Genomic DNA, 16,297 nt, shown 5'->3' with positions numbered 1-16,297 from the left:
CTGGCAAAGAAAAGAAACACCATTTCTTGATCCTTACACCTGTTAAATTCCTAACTTGAAAAGGCTCGCACAGAAACCTCAGCAACCCCAGGTAAGTTTTTTTTCTGCCAGCTTTATTATTTCTCTACAGAGAAAGCAAGCTTCAGGAGGGATGAATCCAGTCCATAACTACTTAATTCCAGTCCATAATTACTTAAGTAAACTGCAACAGTTACCTAGAGAGAGCATTTTGGCTTGCGCTAGAAGGAGAAAATTGCAGTGTTTTGCCCTTTTTGATCTGTTATGTGAGTATAGAGGGGCCTGAAAAAGAGCAGGTGAGGGCTCGCTGCAGCAGCTGCCTGGGCTGGAGGGTGGCAGCAACCAGAGGTTTGGTGTCATGGTGCTGTCACCAAGGAGTGCAGGAGCTGGGTCCCACACGGGACAGATTTGTTCAGCAGCTAGTGCTAAAATGGCTCTAACTTCAGAGACTACTGCTGCTGGGAAAGGAAGCCCTCCCTGACTGTTCAGCACCTTCACAGTTCCAATATTTTTTTGCTGTTTTTAATGCAACTGGTCTAAAGTTTCCAAAAGACCTGTAGGAAAGCCAGGGGAGATCAGGTGTGCCATTCTGGACTTCTTATATGAAAAGCAAGGGGTGGAGGGAATAGACGGAAATAAAGGATGACAGAGGCTTCTGCTTATACTGCACACATTTAAAGGAGAATAAACAGGCACAAAATCACATGCAGGTCAGTTTTATACAAAACATCAGGGAGGAGCGCCTGCTCACAGAGATTGCTGGCACACGGGAGCAGCAGCCTGGGAGTGATTTCCAGGTGCAGCCACCCAGAGAGCCCAACAAAACTACTGGGGGTCTTTGTATGAGGAGTGTCCGCTTGCTCACGCACGAGTAAGAAACCCATGCAGTGTCAGGGGAGCAGCTCTGATCTCCGGGAGCCATTGTTGTAGCAGTGGGAACCCACCAGGCAGCCCCCAGGCTCTGCCTGGCCGCAGCGTGGGCAGCACAAGCCATTGTGAGCCCCGTATGTGACAAATACTGAGCTCCTGTAGCTAGCAACTATAAGCCTTTGTAATGGCCTGGTCACAAGCCTGATGGACGTGTGCCACAAGAGGCAACTGTTTTGTAAAATAATACAAAAGTAAAATAATAAACCTTTCGTACTGCTAAATCTCTGAAATTTTCCTAATTTCAGGCTGGGTTTTAGGGTGAACCACAGAAAAATCCAACCATGAGGCAAACCAGGGACTTGAGTCTGGCTTCCCACATGGTAAGTGAATTATTTTGTACCAATGCACTGTTATGCTGAAGTGTGGTTCATGACCACACTCATTTTTTTGAATGAAGAACAATAAAGGGTCTGATTTTCCCTGTCACAGAGAACAAAACCAACTCCTGAAGTGCTCAAACTGGCCTAATTTTCCTACTAGCCCTATTCCATAAGTATGTGAAGGTTTTACTTTTATTTTTCTTATACTAATTTTTATTATTATGTGTATTTTTCCTGATTTTTTGGGGAGGAAGATGGTTAAAATTTAACTGAGAGGAGAGACGTTAATGCAATGGATGTTTCCTTCACGGTTTCTTTCTTTCAGAAGTTCTCACTAGGGTGTAATACCAGTCCAGCCTTGAAGTCCCTATGTAGTCGGCTCCATCTGGGGGCAGATTGGCAAAAGGCTCAGGTGTCCTCCAGCTGCACGTGTGGCCGGAGCTCGGAGAGGGATGCTGCGGGCAGCCCGGGGTTGGGGCTGGGGTGTGCAGGGGGCTGAGCAGGCTTGCTGTCTGTAACGATGCGCTCAGAGTTTTACTCTTTGTGAAAAAACCAGGCTGGCTGCAGAGGAGGCTTCTCGTACGCTGAGATTGCTGCCGAGGCTGAGCAGGAGGACTTGCAGGTACGTGTCTGCCGGAGGCACCCCAGCGTGATCTCGCTTTGTTCTGCTGGGAGACATCTCCAGCTGCTTTGCTGACGGTAGTCTCCTGCCCTGGGGGTGGGTGGCAGCCCACCAGCACGGGACCCGGCTGCAGTGGTGGGTGCCGCAGGAAGGGAAGGACCAACCAAAACACACATAGGCATCACAGCCCACCTGTGGGTCCCTGGCCACCGCTCTCCGTGGCCGCGCCAGCAGCTCTGCAGTTAAAGGCCACCTCCTGCTGAGAGCTTCTTAATGGTGGATGGTTGAGGTAAATTATAAAATTAAAAGAACTAGGGTGAGCATACAGTTAAAAGCAGTGTCTCTGAACTGGAACCACTTTGCCATGAATTGAACATGCCTAAACCTAGTCATGGTTGAGTGGAGCTATTCCACTCAGCATTGGATTAACTCATCAGCAGAGAGCCCAGAATCTGATTTAATTTGAAAGACTACAAAATTATATTTCTCTGCTGATTTTCCAGGTGGCAGGATTAGATGTGGAGCTTTTAGTTTTCTGCTATTTCCTTTTAACTTAATTTGACAGAAATGGCTTTCAGTACAAGACAATGTTTGATGGGTACTACATAGGGGATAATGAAAACGTCAGACAAATGGCAAAGTGTAATTGGGGGAGCTTGTTTTCCTCTATCTGGAAATGTGCTGGATTTGATAAACCACAAAGAATTAGTTTCTTGGAAGAGCATAAACCAGGGAAATTCGCAGCTTTCATGGGGCAGTTAGTGCTCCACCGGAGCAGCACCTCTTTCTGGGGAAAAAAGGGAGGCCAAGAGCTGCAGCAGCGCCTGGCAGGTTTGGTGTGTGCCGGCCCTCGTCGGGGCATGGGGAAGGTTTTTTACATGGTTGGCACAGGTACGGTCACAGGCACCGCGGCTGCAGGGGAAGGAAGGGTGGTGGCCCGGGAGAGGGGTGGCCGCAGGGACACCCTGCCGCGGCATGTGGGAACGGGAGCTGCCCTTCCTCCCCGCTTTGCTGATGAAGGAGCTCCTTTTTTTGGCAGTTTGAGGTGGAACTAAAATATTGCTGGGAGGGAGACCCGGGGGCAGGCAAACAGCTTGTTCCCAGCTGGCTCAGCACTTTCCTGTTTGCAATTCCACCTACCAGAGCTCAAAACAGGCTCTCCCGAAGGCGGCCGGCTGTGGGGCTGGCAGCCTCCGACGGCCCCGACACCCCCTCCGCCGGAGCGGTGAGGGTGGGCAGCGGGGGGGAGGCAGGAGAAGGCTGCGCCCGGGCTGATTTGGAAGCAGTTGTCTGAGCACTGAAGCAAATGGGCTTTTTTAGCAAATTGCTTTCCCTTCTCTGTTTTGTTCTCTGTGGTATTTTAAGCACCTGCGTGTGCAGAGGGGAATGCTAATGCAATACACGCTCTGTGCAGGTATTCACAGTAAACCTGGTCAGGGGATGGAAACGAGCCACCAGCCCTGTTTTCTTACCTCCAGACAGCTCTTACCTTGCCTCCAGAACGCAACGTGCAGGCAGAGTAAAAGGCAATGCTTGTGGCATCTACTCTCTTTTAGGAAGCCGTTCCTCCTGTCCCTTCCAAGCCTTTCCCAAAGGCATAGGTCTCACAGGGATGCACAGCCCCAGCAAAGGCATCTGCAAATGCTCACGTGCTGCGGCATGAGCACTGCTGTGCGGACTCGAAGCTGTGCCCATCAGGGGACTGATGCCGACGCCAGCAGGTGCAGGCAGTGATGGAGGGCCAGGATCCATCTGGGGCTCCAGAACCCAGCAAGGCCAGTCATGCTTTGACTCTCTCTACGAGCCCATTGAGAGCTCCAGGATTTGGATGAAGCCCTACAGGGACTTTCAGGCAACCTATTTGAATAGGACTCTGCCCTGTTCACTGTAGAGCTGATTTCCCAAAGCCCTTTGGAAGGGAGGTTGTCCCTGCATAGGGACAAGGTGCCTGCAGGAGCCAGGGGCTGCCCAGCACTTGCCGTGCAGAGATGGTTTGTGATACAGCTTGCAGACAGTGGGGACGCAAGGTACCAGAGCCCCCCCAGCACAGCCTGAACCAACCCAGCCTTTTCCAGAGCTGCCAGTCCCTCCGGGAGGGGACAGGGGTGTGGATTAAGGGTGTCACTGCAGGGCTCTCTACCTGCTGGGGTGGAAGAAAGGCTGGGAGGGGGTTGTTGGAGACCAACTCCTTGCAAGACACCAGCTTCCCGCAAGGAGCAGGAGGCTCTTGCCCTTTGTAAGGGGGAAGCTGGAGCAGTAAAAGGTTTGGCAGAGTCTTGGAAGAAGCGAGGAGGTGAGGGAGCTCTGGAGCTCTCTTCTGTCCCTAAAACATCTGGGGTTGCTTTGGTCCCTTTGGGTAGAGGCTGCCTGGCTCAGAGCCCATGTTGTTCTGGCTGGGTGCTTATGGGGTCCTGGAGGCTTCCAGGGCTTCTTCCCTTCTCTGGGGAAGAAAGGGGATTTTCAACCTGACCTCCAAGCTACAGGAGCCTGGGGGAAGTGTCTGCCGCAGAGGAGGACCAGGGCCATGCTAGATGGTTTAAAGGCCAAGTTATTTGACTGCTCTTGTTAGCCTTCTTCCCAAGTCATGCACCCCTCTGACTGCTGGAATGATGAAGCTCCTCTTTGCTCTGGAAGAAGAAGGGACAGACCCAGGTGAATTGACCCCTGTGCACAGCTCCCATTGCTCTCCTCTTGGTCTTTGCTGCCAGGCCCAAGCGAAACGGTTTGGCTGGGAAATGATCTGTAAATTTGCAAGCAATGTGCTTATGAGAGGCAGGTTTTTAATGACTCCGAACACCAAGATTTTCTCCCTGTAAATGCAACTAGGTCTCAGTGTCCCTGATTAGCTTCTTGTGATAAATTCCATCTGCCTGCCTGGGATCAACAAAAACCTAAAAAAACTGAGCACCAGACATGCAGCCTACTGTTTTCATGCTGAGCTTTGTTCATTATAGGAAATCAGTTACAAAACAGGAAGCTCTTCCTTGTTCCACTCAATTTCTTGGGCTTACTTGCCATGAAATGTCACCTTCTCAGATAAAAGGATGGGATTTATCACCATTAAAGGAGGCTTTGACGTGTCCCTTTAAGTGAATCAAGGGTGCTTTTAATTCTGAATCTGTGCAGGATTTTGTTGATGCAACATGAGTCCCTGGCAATTTATAATACTCATAAAACATGCACATTCTTGGGGAGTGGTTGCATAATTTTTGTTGCTTCCAGCAGTGCTCACTGCAGAGAGTCAGCTAGCCTTCAGCCTGTGGAAGCTAATGAAGCATGTTTACGATGAGTGACTGTGCACATGCTGATGGAGCGCTGCACGGGGTTGGTTGCTGGGTATCAGTGTGGCATAATTGCTGGAAAGGCTCCGCAATAAACCAGGGCAATCACAGACAAACAAGTGCCTGACGGGGTAAGTGCTGAATGAGTTAACCTCTGCTGCAGAGAATAAAGTGTGTTGCAATGTGCAAGGTAGCTGGGTGGTCCCTGTTCCTCTGTGGTGCTCCCAGAGAAACCCCAGTGCAGGTTAGCTTGCTGCTCCCTGTGCAGCACCCACCCCTGACACCCCCGAGACACCCCCAATGCATGAGCCCTGACAGCGGCGTGCTACTGCGAAACCAGTCCCCAAAAATGTTCCAGGCTGGGGAGTGCGACCGAGCAAAGAGCCCACTGAGGACCTCAGGGAGACATTCTCTACTGAGGGGGGCTTTAGCTGAATGCTACCACAGGTTTTACTGCTGCTTGCTGTCATTTGATGTGTGCACCCGAGGGAGAAGATGGAGGTGGGAGAAACTGGTGTTGGTTGAGCAGGGAAAGCTGAGGAAGAGGTTAATAAAAGCGCTGGCGTCACTTTTAAAAAATAACTAGGGTTACAGCTGGCTGGGGGGCTATATGGCCAGCATTGCAGGCAGCAGTGGGGGTGCTGGTGGGCTCCACCTGCCCAGGGCAGGGCTGGGCTCCCGGGGTAGTGCTGGCACTGCTGGCCGTTGGGTCATCATCGCTCTCCTTGGCTCATGCCAAGTGCTGTGGTAGCTCACGTGCTTATGACTTGCTTCCCAGTCTTTGTGCTAGCTGTTCTGGTAGATGTTGTTTCTCAAAGTGTAACTCCCTTGAACCACTGGGGAGAGCACCGTTGGGAGCCAGCACTGTGAAGCACCCAGGGCTTGGCTCCGCGTTCCCTCTCGCACTCTGCATCAGGAAACAAACCTCGGTTGTGCTGCACCTTGGCAAGGATGTGGTGGGTGAAGCTGTCGAAAGGGCATAGGGATGCATTCCTGGGCTGTCGGCTGCCTTTAGATATGTGTTGTTGGTTTATAGTTGCATTGATATAGTATGCATTTTGGAAAAAATCAAAAGGGTTATTAGGAAAGAAAAGGTGTGTGTCTCCTTCCTTAGGAATGCAATGAGAGAACTCCTGGGCTGGGTTGTTGATTGATTGAGCATTTTCCTGTATATTTTGGTGTTTTACATTCACAATGTACAAACCACCACATCTGTACCACCGGCCTCATCAGTCACCCGCTTTGCCAGAGAGCTTTCGTGGGCTGTTAGTGAGAGGCAGAGGAGGTGAATCTGTGAAACACAGGTTCTGCTCCCAGGACACTGATGTCAGCAATTGCAGTGCTTAGGGCAGGCAGTGGAGCAGGGCTCCCATGTTCCATGTCCGCGCAGCCCTCTCCCTGCCCATGACCAGTGTGGCTTGCTCACCAGCTCTGCCCCTCGCCTCTGGCAGGTCTCCTGTGGCCGAGAGCTGCCTCACCGGTGCCACAGCCCTGGATCAATGTCCAAGGTGTGGCAGCACCATCTGTACCGGCATCTTGCCAGCTTCTTTGGAAAATGTTTGCTGTGGCTATACGTTATTCCACAACCCTGTCTGGAGCTGTGTGGGTGGCTGCCTCTCGCTGGGGTGCTGGCTGTGGTGCTTTTTCTAAGGCGTGCCTGGACTCTGGCAACTTGAGTTGCTTCAGCAAAAGCTTAGTGTATGAAACACCCTACAAAAATGTGTTGCATTTGCTGTTGCCATAGCACAAGTAGGAAACCCAGAAGGTGTTGTGGAAGCTGGTGAGTCACTGGGGTGAAACATTTGTCCCAGATCCCCCTCTCCTGCAAACCTTTTGGCATGTATGAACTTTATAGAGCCAGTAGCTCTTGGTGGGAGTTTGTGGGACCAGTAAGCATGTGCAGGGTAGTCATGCCCACCTCACTGTGGTGTCATCTAGCCTGAAGTAATTTGGAAATCATCAGCGCTACTAGCAGATACGTTTTTTGACAAAGTCAGTGTAACAGCCTGCGATTAATGGTGGACCAGATGCTCGCTTGCTGCTGAGCCTGGCTGGGTCCGCCACCTCGCCAGGTGAAGGGCTCCGCAGCAGCGGGTTTTAATGAACTGACAGTAACTGCTTCTACTCAGCTCTGGAGGCAAACTGTTACTCCAGCACTGAGTACAGATATCTCAGAGCTTTCCTCCTGAGGACATGGCTGTGTTCTTCAAATATTGGCTGCAACTGCAGCCAGTGCCTTTGAAGGCAGACGCGCTGCAGCAGGGAGCAGAGGAGTTTCGCTCGCCCCTCTATCTGCCCACGCCTCTGGTGCAAGCCCCGATGGTCGGAGGAGGGTTTCCCTGTGGGGAGATGCTCCTCCAGGCTGTGCATATATGTGGAGAGCTGAGGGAGTGGGGAGGGTGCTCAGCCCTGCCTGGTACATAGTGCACAATAAGGAGACCAGCATCTGCTGCATCCAGCCCTGCAAACCCCTGCTGTGTCCCCAGAAGGGACCTGGAGGCAGTCACTGGGGTGCGGAGTGAGGAGTACAGGGCAGTGCTGGGAGCACAGCTGTGCAGCTTGTCTCCAGGTTTTCCTTTACATAAGTTATATGATTTATATTTTCTTCCATCCTGGCCAGCAAATGAGCTGCGTCTGTGCTTGGGTTGCTAGTGTTCCTTGCAAGTCTTCAGGCACCTCCCCGGTGGGTGAGCCACCCCGCCTGGCAGCACAGCGCCGGGCTCGGCCACGAGGTTTTGCTGGGACCCCCGTTCGGTGGGACACGGCGGGCAGCGCCTGTGCGAGGCTGAGACCTTGCACTTGGCAGCGCAACGGCCGCAGTCTGAATCGAACGCCACCTGGCAAAACGCTGTTCGCAGGACTTTGTAAATTAAGGTTTGTTTCTACTCGAGCATAAATTCTACTGTGGTAGTAAATACAGAAGCACAGCAGCGAGCAGAACCCCCGGGATGGGGAGTGTCGGCAGCAGAGCAGCGCATCCCAGCAGCGTACCCTTTCCAGCCTCTGCAGCAGCATCACGATGCTGAGCTAAAAGATAATGATAACTGAGGATAAAACCCCATCGGCTTGTAAGCTGCTTTCTCACATTACTGCTGAGTTGCTCTGGCTTCAGATGCCAAGCTGAAGTATTTAGCGTTGCCAGACCAAAGGGAAGGCCGTTAACTGTAGGGTTTAGTTACTTGGTTATGTTACATCAGATTTTTAAGCTGTTTTTATTCCAACTCGAGCAATTTTCAAGCCACAGGAGGGCGGCACCGCCGCAAGCTGTAAAAATGCTATTTCCAGCTTGGTTTTGATAGAAAATCCAACTGCTTAACGGAAGGAAAGGAGGAGTCCTCAAACACCATCCACAGTCCTCAGGATATACATGTGGGGTGCTGTACACAGGTCCCACTCGTGCAAACCATTGCCCAGCCCAGCTTGTGCCTTTTGGCCCCACTCCCCAGCTTTTTGCTGCCGCATTTGGGGTGTGTCCGGAGAGTTTCACAGCACTGGCATGAGCCACTGAGCCCAGTGCCATTGCCAGGCAGGCAGCGGAGAGGACGGAATTAACCGGTTCTTAAATGAACCGAACATGCTCAGCTGCCTTTGGGCTAAGGAAAGTGGCCAGGTGCAGCTCCTGCAGAGGGGCACGCCAGAGCCGGGGTGTTGGCGTGCCGGCAGCATGCAGGAGGTTGTGCAAGGGCTGCAGTGCAGGGCACACTGCTGTGCTGGGACCGGTCCCCCCGACCCCCCAAGCTGCAGGGCACCCTGCTGCAGCCCTCCAGAGCTGCTGCAGGGGCTGTGGGTGTCACAGTACCCAGAGGCTGGCCCCACTGGGCCAGATGCCACACAGGTGTTTGGAGGCGAATGCCTTCACGCTCCCTCCTGTCCTGCCCATGGGAGTCTGCTGCACGCAGAGCATTAGCTACCTCCCTTGGCCTTGCTTCCAGGGACGCAGGGCTCCCTCCAGTCTTATGAAGGAATGTGGGACTAGTCATGCTCAAGGATTAAAATCTGAAATTGCTATTATTAGGAATTTTTTATGGAAGGACCAGCACAAACTCATGGTCCTGGATTTAGGTTTGGTCCCGTGCCCAAAACTCAAGCTACAAACTCAAGCGGGAGGGTGCGAGGCAGGTAGAGCTGTAGATGTTCCCCCAAAGTGCAATGGAGGGGACCTCTGAAAAATCCAAGCATCCACTTCGGGCAGCCCCAAAAGCACATGCCCTGTGGGACAGCGATGGCATTCACGGACTGATAGTAAGTGTGTGAACAGCAAGTTGCCTGTATTAGCCCCTATGGCTTGTAACAGCAGAGCATCCACAGCTCAGGAGGTTGCTCTCCTGTTACAATATTAAAATTTCCCTGCAGGGCCTCTGGGAAGCAGTGATAAGCCCGATGCAGAGGTTTACTGGAGCATCCCAAGGTGACTTAAGTTTACTGGGGGAGCAGTCCCCAGCAGCAAGCCAGGAGATGCTTGCAGCCTTTCCCCTCTTCAGCAGGCTGCCCTGGGCTGTGTTAGAAGTATGAATGCAGGGGAAAATGTTAATTAGTTTTCAAACCAAGATTTATCCCACTAAATCGGTTTTTGAGTACCAAAGGAAGGTCAAAACCCCATGAGGTGATCTAGCAGAAGAAAGAGCTGTTTCCTCTGAAGGCTGAAGGGGCTGGAAAGCCAATGGGATTTAGGGGCAGCTATTTCTGGGACCTTTCCATGATCAAAGTTTGCTGCAGGGAACGTGGGACACAGACTTAATGCACTATTCATATGCAAAAAGTATTTTCAGTTTTAAATATCTCTTGTGGAGGGGGAAAGATTTAAATTGCTGGCTGTTTTGGTTGTGTGTTTATAGCAGCTTGAAAAATAATTGGAAGAGAAAACTAGTGCAGTGTGGGTGTGGAGATCCTGGGGGTCTGAGAAGCTCAGACTTGCTCCCTGACAGTGGATTGCTGCGTGGTGCAGCTGTCGTGGTGGTGGCAGGGGCTCAAGGATGCCCCAGCAGCAGCAGAGGAGCCCGCAGGGATGGGCTTAAAGGCATTCATGCGCTTGCTTTATGTAAATAGTGTAAACGATATGAAAATGTGGAATTGCTGGGCAGGTGCTGTCGTGCTCTGTAGCTCAGTACTCGGCTGATGTTTAACCTGAATTCCTGCTCGGGTTAATGGGACTTTGCCTGTGCAAGGGGTGTGTAGGGGTAGGTCCAGGCCAGTACAGATTCAGTGATGTTTTTCTCAGCTAAAGATAATTTTGGTTTGCTTAGTCAAAGCTCAGTCAGCAACAGAGCAAAGGCATTATCTTCCAGGAAAGCTTGTTTGGTTAATTTAAATGAGATTTTTTTTTCTGAGAAAGATCCCTGCAACAGCTCAGTCACGAGGGCTACAGCGGGGAGGTGGGTGCCCGTGCCCGTGGAAGCGTGGCTGGTGCGGGAGGAAAGCAGCAGAGCTCCAGCTGCCAGCCCTGCCTCTCCTGGGGTCTGGGGCTCACCTGGGGACAGCCAGGAGAGGGGGGGGCGTCTGCGGGGCACAGGGGCTCCAGCCCATCCCCCTCCGCCCTCCAGAGCAACGGTTCAAGCTTTAACTAAGAATTGGCATAAAGCAACAAGGGGGCAGCATCTGGAACTCAATAAACCAAACTAGCTGAACCCTGAAAAAACAAGTACAAAATGGGAATTAACTCATTAGCTTCCCCCTGACATCGATACCCGGGGACTTTTATCTGGAGCTGCGTGGGAAGAGAGCACGCTGCAAATGTAATTCCCATAGGATGGGGCTTTGAGCAGCCAGTTTAGAGGGCTGTGTTTGAACTGTTTCTGAAGCAGGACCCAAACATGCCGATTACACAATGGATTGCAGAGAACAGTGTTGCGACAGAGATTAACATAGTTAGAGAACGGACAGGGGCACTTGAGCTAAAATAGTACACAAAAGGATGAAATTTTTAATTTTGTAGGCACAAAACCAGCTATCCACAGCTGAAAGCAGAAGGGAGGTTAAACCTAGCCTGTCAGCCGGCCTTCACAGGTATGCAACGTGGTTCAGCACTGGCAAGCTACTAAAATACATCAGGACGCTGTTTCAAGTTCAAGTACTTGACCTAGCTTTAATATCTTACAAAAACCAGTTCGCATTATTCAAAACGAAAGGGTCTCAAAAGTAGTGGCAAAGCTAATTTCAGTCTGTAACAGCTGACCTCAGACTGTCCCTGGGTTTTGTGCCAAAACAGCCCAGGGTTTCTGCGAGGGGACTCCGGACTCTGCCCTGTGGCGGGGTGGGTGCATGTGGCTCTGTGCATTAATTACAGGCAAAGAGCAATAATTCCCTCCTTAAATTCCCCCCAGGAAGAGTGACTCTCTCGTCCCCCACACAAGGGGGCTGGGATCTGGAGGTGGTGGGTTTTCCAAGCCGGTTCTGCTGCATGCTGCCTGCCACAGCCAGCACCGGAGCTGCTCCGCAGTGTCGGGAATTAATGGGGCTCTTCATTTAGCTCAATTACTGGGCATCCACCTGAGAAGCTGTAAAGAATAGAACAGTAAATCTTACAATCAAATATTAAATTATACCTAATTTATTTACTTATGGCAAACTGTAAGCCCTGCAATCAAGCATGTAGAGGTTTATAACACAAGCACTCCTGGGAGCGAGGGGACGTGCCTGGCAGCACGCTGGGAGGGGGGTTACTGTGGCTTGGTCCGAGGGGGGGCACAGGCAGAGATACAGACAGGGATCAACCGCTGTGAATCTGGGGTCTCCCAGCTGCAGAGACCGAAAGGGCGCAGCTGCCCCTCCGTGCAGCCTGGCAGATGAGCAGCGGGCAGCTCCTGCGTGCTGCAGAGTCCTGCTACCTTAGGCTTGCCTGCTCCTGCCTGGGGGGGGGGGGGAGGGTGGGGGGGGAAGGTGCTGGTCAAGCCTGCCCTCAGCCCTCCGCAGCCGTCCCCATGCTCGTGCCTGGCTGCTAGTGGCCTGCTGAAAAGTGGGAGGCAGTGGCTGTCTCCGATGGGTGACTGGTGGCCAGTGACACCGGTGGTGAACACCAGGAGCCGAGCGCAGGGCTGCGTGGTGCGTGCCCACGCGGTGCCCGGCTGCAGGCATGGCCTCTCTCAAGCCGAACAGACTGCATCCCACCGCGCGGGCTGTCACGGCTGCGCTGCGGCTGCCGAGCACCTGAAGGGCAGCGTGGTCTGGAGTTCTGCTTCATGGGTGCTTGCTCTTCTTCATTGCCTACGTGGCTTTGCAGGGCATGTCATCTGGCTGAGTACATGGCTGATAGGAATTGCTGTGAGAAAAATATAGTGGGGGGAAATGTAAAAGGCTTAGCTTTAATGGACAGGAAATACCCATTTATCAGTTCATGCAGGCAGACAGAAACCAGCTGTTATAATGTCCCGATCTCAGTGTTCATTGCTTAGATAGATGTTGCTTCGTGAGGACACTCTTTCCAGCAGGGATCAAGCTAGCAGTGACTCTTGCTGTGAGCAAACATGCTTGGGAAGGGCTCTGGATGGGTGGTACGCTGCAAAAAATAGGAACAGGGAGGGGGCCTGCAATGCTGCAATGAGCAGAAATGGACGTTGTGGTTTTGCCTGCAAGGATGATGCGGGAGTTAGTTCAAGGTAACACCAGTCCTTCCTTTCTACCTCACCTTCCCTGCAGATAATTAATTTCAGAAGAATTTAAAAAACTTTCCTAAAAAAAAAAATTTAAAAAAATAATTATTTTTTGGCCAGTTGAGCAGGGAAAACCTGGTCCTTGACTTTGATAAATGTCTCTCTACCATCATAATGCATTTTTGCATACTTTTTATTGCAGCTAAACCAATCCATATGTAGTAAGAGGCTTATTGTTTGAATTGGGGCAAAACCAGCACGTTTGGCAGCACTTTCTGCAGAATATATTCAAGGTTTTTACTTCTGCCCAAAATCCTTCAAGTTGCCTGGATTTTTTCCATGGACTTCACTCGGGTCAAGATTTCAATATGTCTTTGAATTGTAGTTTTGTCCTTGAACTCTCTGGCAGCCCTGTGCAGTCATTCTGCAAATGGGCTCAGAAAATGACACTCAGGCGAGGGTGGCTGGATGTACATCAGAGCCTCCCAAAAAGTTTGGCAGAGGCAAAGGGTCTGACGGCTCACGAGCATATTTGCAAAATGATTAATTGTGTCTTGTACTTTACAGTTCAGAGAGAGGGAGAGAAAAAACTGTGCCTGGATTAGAACTTTTTTTGCCATTCAGGATGGCAGGTGAATTTTAAATAGAAACCCAGTTGGAGAATACGTCCAATCTGGGAAGCATAATTTGACAATTTTCTCATTCCTTTTAATTATGCAATGTCAAAGCAGAAACAGTAGCAGGTGGAGAAAGTACCTTGAGCTGTGTCAAGGTTCTGTGAGATGTTTGTATGCTGGTTTTTGCCTGCTTCCTTGAGGCGTGAAAGCACCTTTACTTTGCAAAGACAGTGGAAACGCACTTTCTTTTGCATGGGCATTTAAAAAAGGGAATCGTTCTCTGGTGTTGTTGGAGAGCAGCAGGAACGGAGCAGGATGGTGTAGCCACCTGGTTGGGTCATTTCCCAGGAGGGTGCCATGCACCACGGGTGGCTGGAGCCTTGCCCAGCCCCTGGTGCCGTGAATGCCGGCCCGTGAGCCGCAGTGCCGGGACCTGCTCCTGCTTAGGGCTGGTGCTGCAAAAGGGACATCGAGAGGCAGGTGCACCTCTGTTGCCCCAGGCATGTGGGACATCTGGCTGCTGGGATCAGGGCCAATGGGTCAGTGTGGGCTGGGGCAGCCGAGAGACCCCAAGCACTGCTGAACCCCCACCCTCGGGCAGCTCCTGAGGAGGGCTCTGCCTTGGGGTTGGCACCTAGGGCGCCTTTCAGGCCCCACATTCCCTTTGAAAAGCTTCACTGCTGCATCCTCTCAGCCGTTCTGAGCGCTCACATAGCTTCTTGATATTGTGGGGAAGATCTTCCCCCGTGGAGCGCCGGGGTCCTGGCAGCTCCCCGTGGGAGGGCGGCAGGGCTCAGCTGGACCAGCACAGCTGCCTGTTGTGCAGGCAGCTCCAAGGAACTGCTCCCCGTTGTTTCCACACGGGGTGTTTTGGGAGCCAGTTGCTTTAGCATGAGTCAGCAAGCCCCCCTGCACCCCCCCCCCCAGCCCTGGGCCTGTGCTCGGTCATTCAGAGGGAGCGGGTTTTCCACGGGGGAGGATGCGGTGCTGAGTCCCAACTGTTGCTCGGTTACTGGAGCCTCCACTTACAGGGATGATGTGCCCTGTGCGTGGGCGCCCAGAGGGGCTGGACTCCAGGAGGTGAAGGCTGGATGGCTCAGCTCTGATTCACTGCTCAGACCTCCCGGGGGAGGCAGCATGACAGAAACCTCCTGGCATGTGAGGGAGCCCACGGGCTACCACTGTGCCAGCCCTCCTGGCTTTGAGCCCCTCTGTGCCCTCCTGGAGAGGCCTCATGAGCCCTCTGTGCAGAGCAGAAGTGCAGATAAACAGCGTGAAGTGGCTAATCCTGTAAGAGATGGCATTTAGGTGCTGATGTGTTAGAAACATCTCAGTACCTTGACATCCCTTGTAAGCGGTGGCTTCTGAGGTGCTGCCTGTTGGATGGGGATGACTTCACTGCTTACCACAGCAGAGAGCATCCTCGTGCCATGCCATGTGCACCAACTTGGTGTACAGCTCCACGGAAATGTGGGGTTTTTTTTAAGGGCCATGTATTAAGATGCTTATCATAGCCTGAGTTTTATTTTTTAGCAAAGATATATGACAACTGTGCCATCTCCTGTTGGCTGTGGTATTTTGGAGGCTTTTCCTCTCATAAATAGCCTTGTCTATCACTTCAAAGCGACGCTGTGGCATCATCTTGCTGCATGTGAGGCATTTGCACTTTGAAACTCCAGACCAGCTCTTTTCTGTGATAACCATACTAACCCAATTGTAAATCTCACCACTTTGTAGGTCTTCACTCACGTTTAACACGCTTTATAGCAGATATTTTCCTTTTACAGTCACAGATGAAATATGCTTCATCTGTGCCTCTGTTTTACAGGCACGTGGCACTGCCCCACGCTGGTGCTGAGCTGGATGTGCCTGCCTGGGCACCGCTGCGCTCCCACTCCGTGCCTGGGGGAGGCTGGAGGGGGCCACCTTCATCCCAGCTGCTGTCTATCCCTGTGCCTTTCCAGGCTCCCGTGGGAGCGAGGGGTTTCCCCGAGCACTCCCTGGGCAGGCAGTGTGTTGTTGTACTGTGCCAAAGCCGGTTGGGTCTGGCCCCGGCTACGTGTTGCTCCTGATGAAGATAATCCGTGCAAGGTGAAAAGTCTTTTTGTCCTCCTGGTCCCTGCCAGTTGCTCCAGAGCGGAGCTGCTGCCAGCCGATGGTTTCTCCCCTTGTGCTGCCCAGGGTGGGGTGGGGGTGGCTTTGCCTTGCCCTGGGGTGCCTGCCCGTGAGTGCCAGCTGTCCGCAGGGTGCTGAACCTCCCGTTCGCAAAGGAGAGCGTCTGCATGCGGGCAAAACAGATGTGCGGTTCAGCTGAACAGTCAATTTTTAACTTCCCCATTGCTCAATGACATGGAAGGGAAACTTGTCTGGGAGGTGTTGCTGTTGTCAAACACTGCCATGTGAGGACTGGCCCAGCTCTGATTTGGACTCTGATCGTGTTGTGTGTATTTGATTTCACCAGAAATTAAAAGGTCACGGTACTGGATGTTCAGATGCTGGGGAACATCCCCATATCACTCTGAACACAGTGGACCGGCTGAGTTGGGCTGTTGACTTGTTCCAGCCCCATCTTCCCGTCATCAGGATGGTTGCAAGAGCAGTTTTTTGGAGAGATGGGGATGGGTGTTTCATGGGGGGACATATTGTGGGGTCTCTGTGCTGCCTGCTGTAACTGACCCCCTCCCTTTGCTCTGGCCTGTTTCTTTCTGACACACTCCAGGCTGTCCCCCGCCTTCCCCAGCCTGCAAAACAAGCCAGAGCTTGCTTCTTCCAGCTGCCTGTGGTGGGGAGCCCACCGGCACACTCCTGGGCACAGCCACTGGAGCTGGGGAGGCACAGCCACCCCCTCCACTGTGCGCCTCTCTATGACAGAGCATTAGAAAAGCTAGATAAAATTAGCTATTCAGACGCATGTTCCTCAGGA

The sequence above is a fragment of the Falco rusticolus genome, chromosome 20, assembly GCF_015220075.1.
Source record: "Falco rusticolus isolate bFalRus1 chromosome 20, bFalRus1.pri, whole genome shotgun sequence".
NCBI classification, from domain to species: domain Eukaryota; kingdom Metazoa; phylum Chordata; class Aves; order Falconiformes; family Falconidae; genus Falco; species Falco rusticolus.
The sequence above is the reverse complement of the archived record's forward strand: the minus strand, read 5'-3'. Positions refer to the sequence as shown.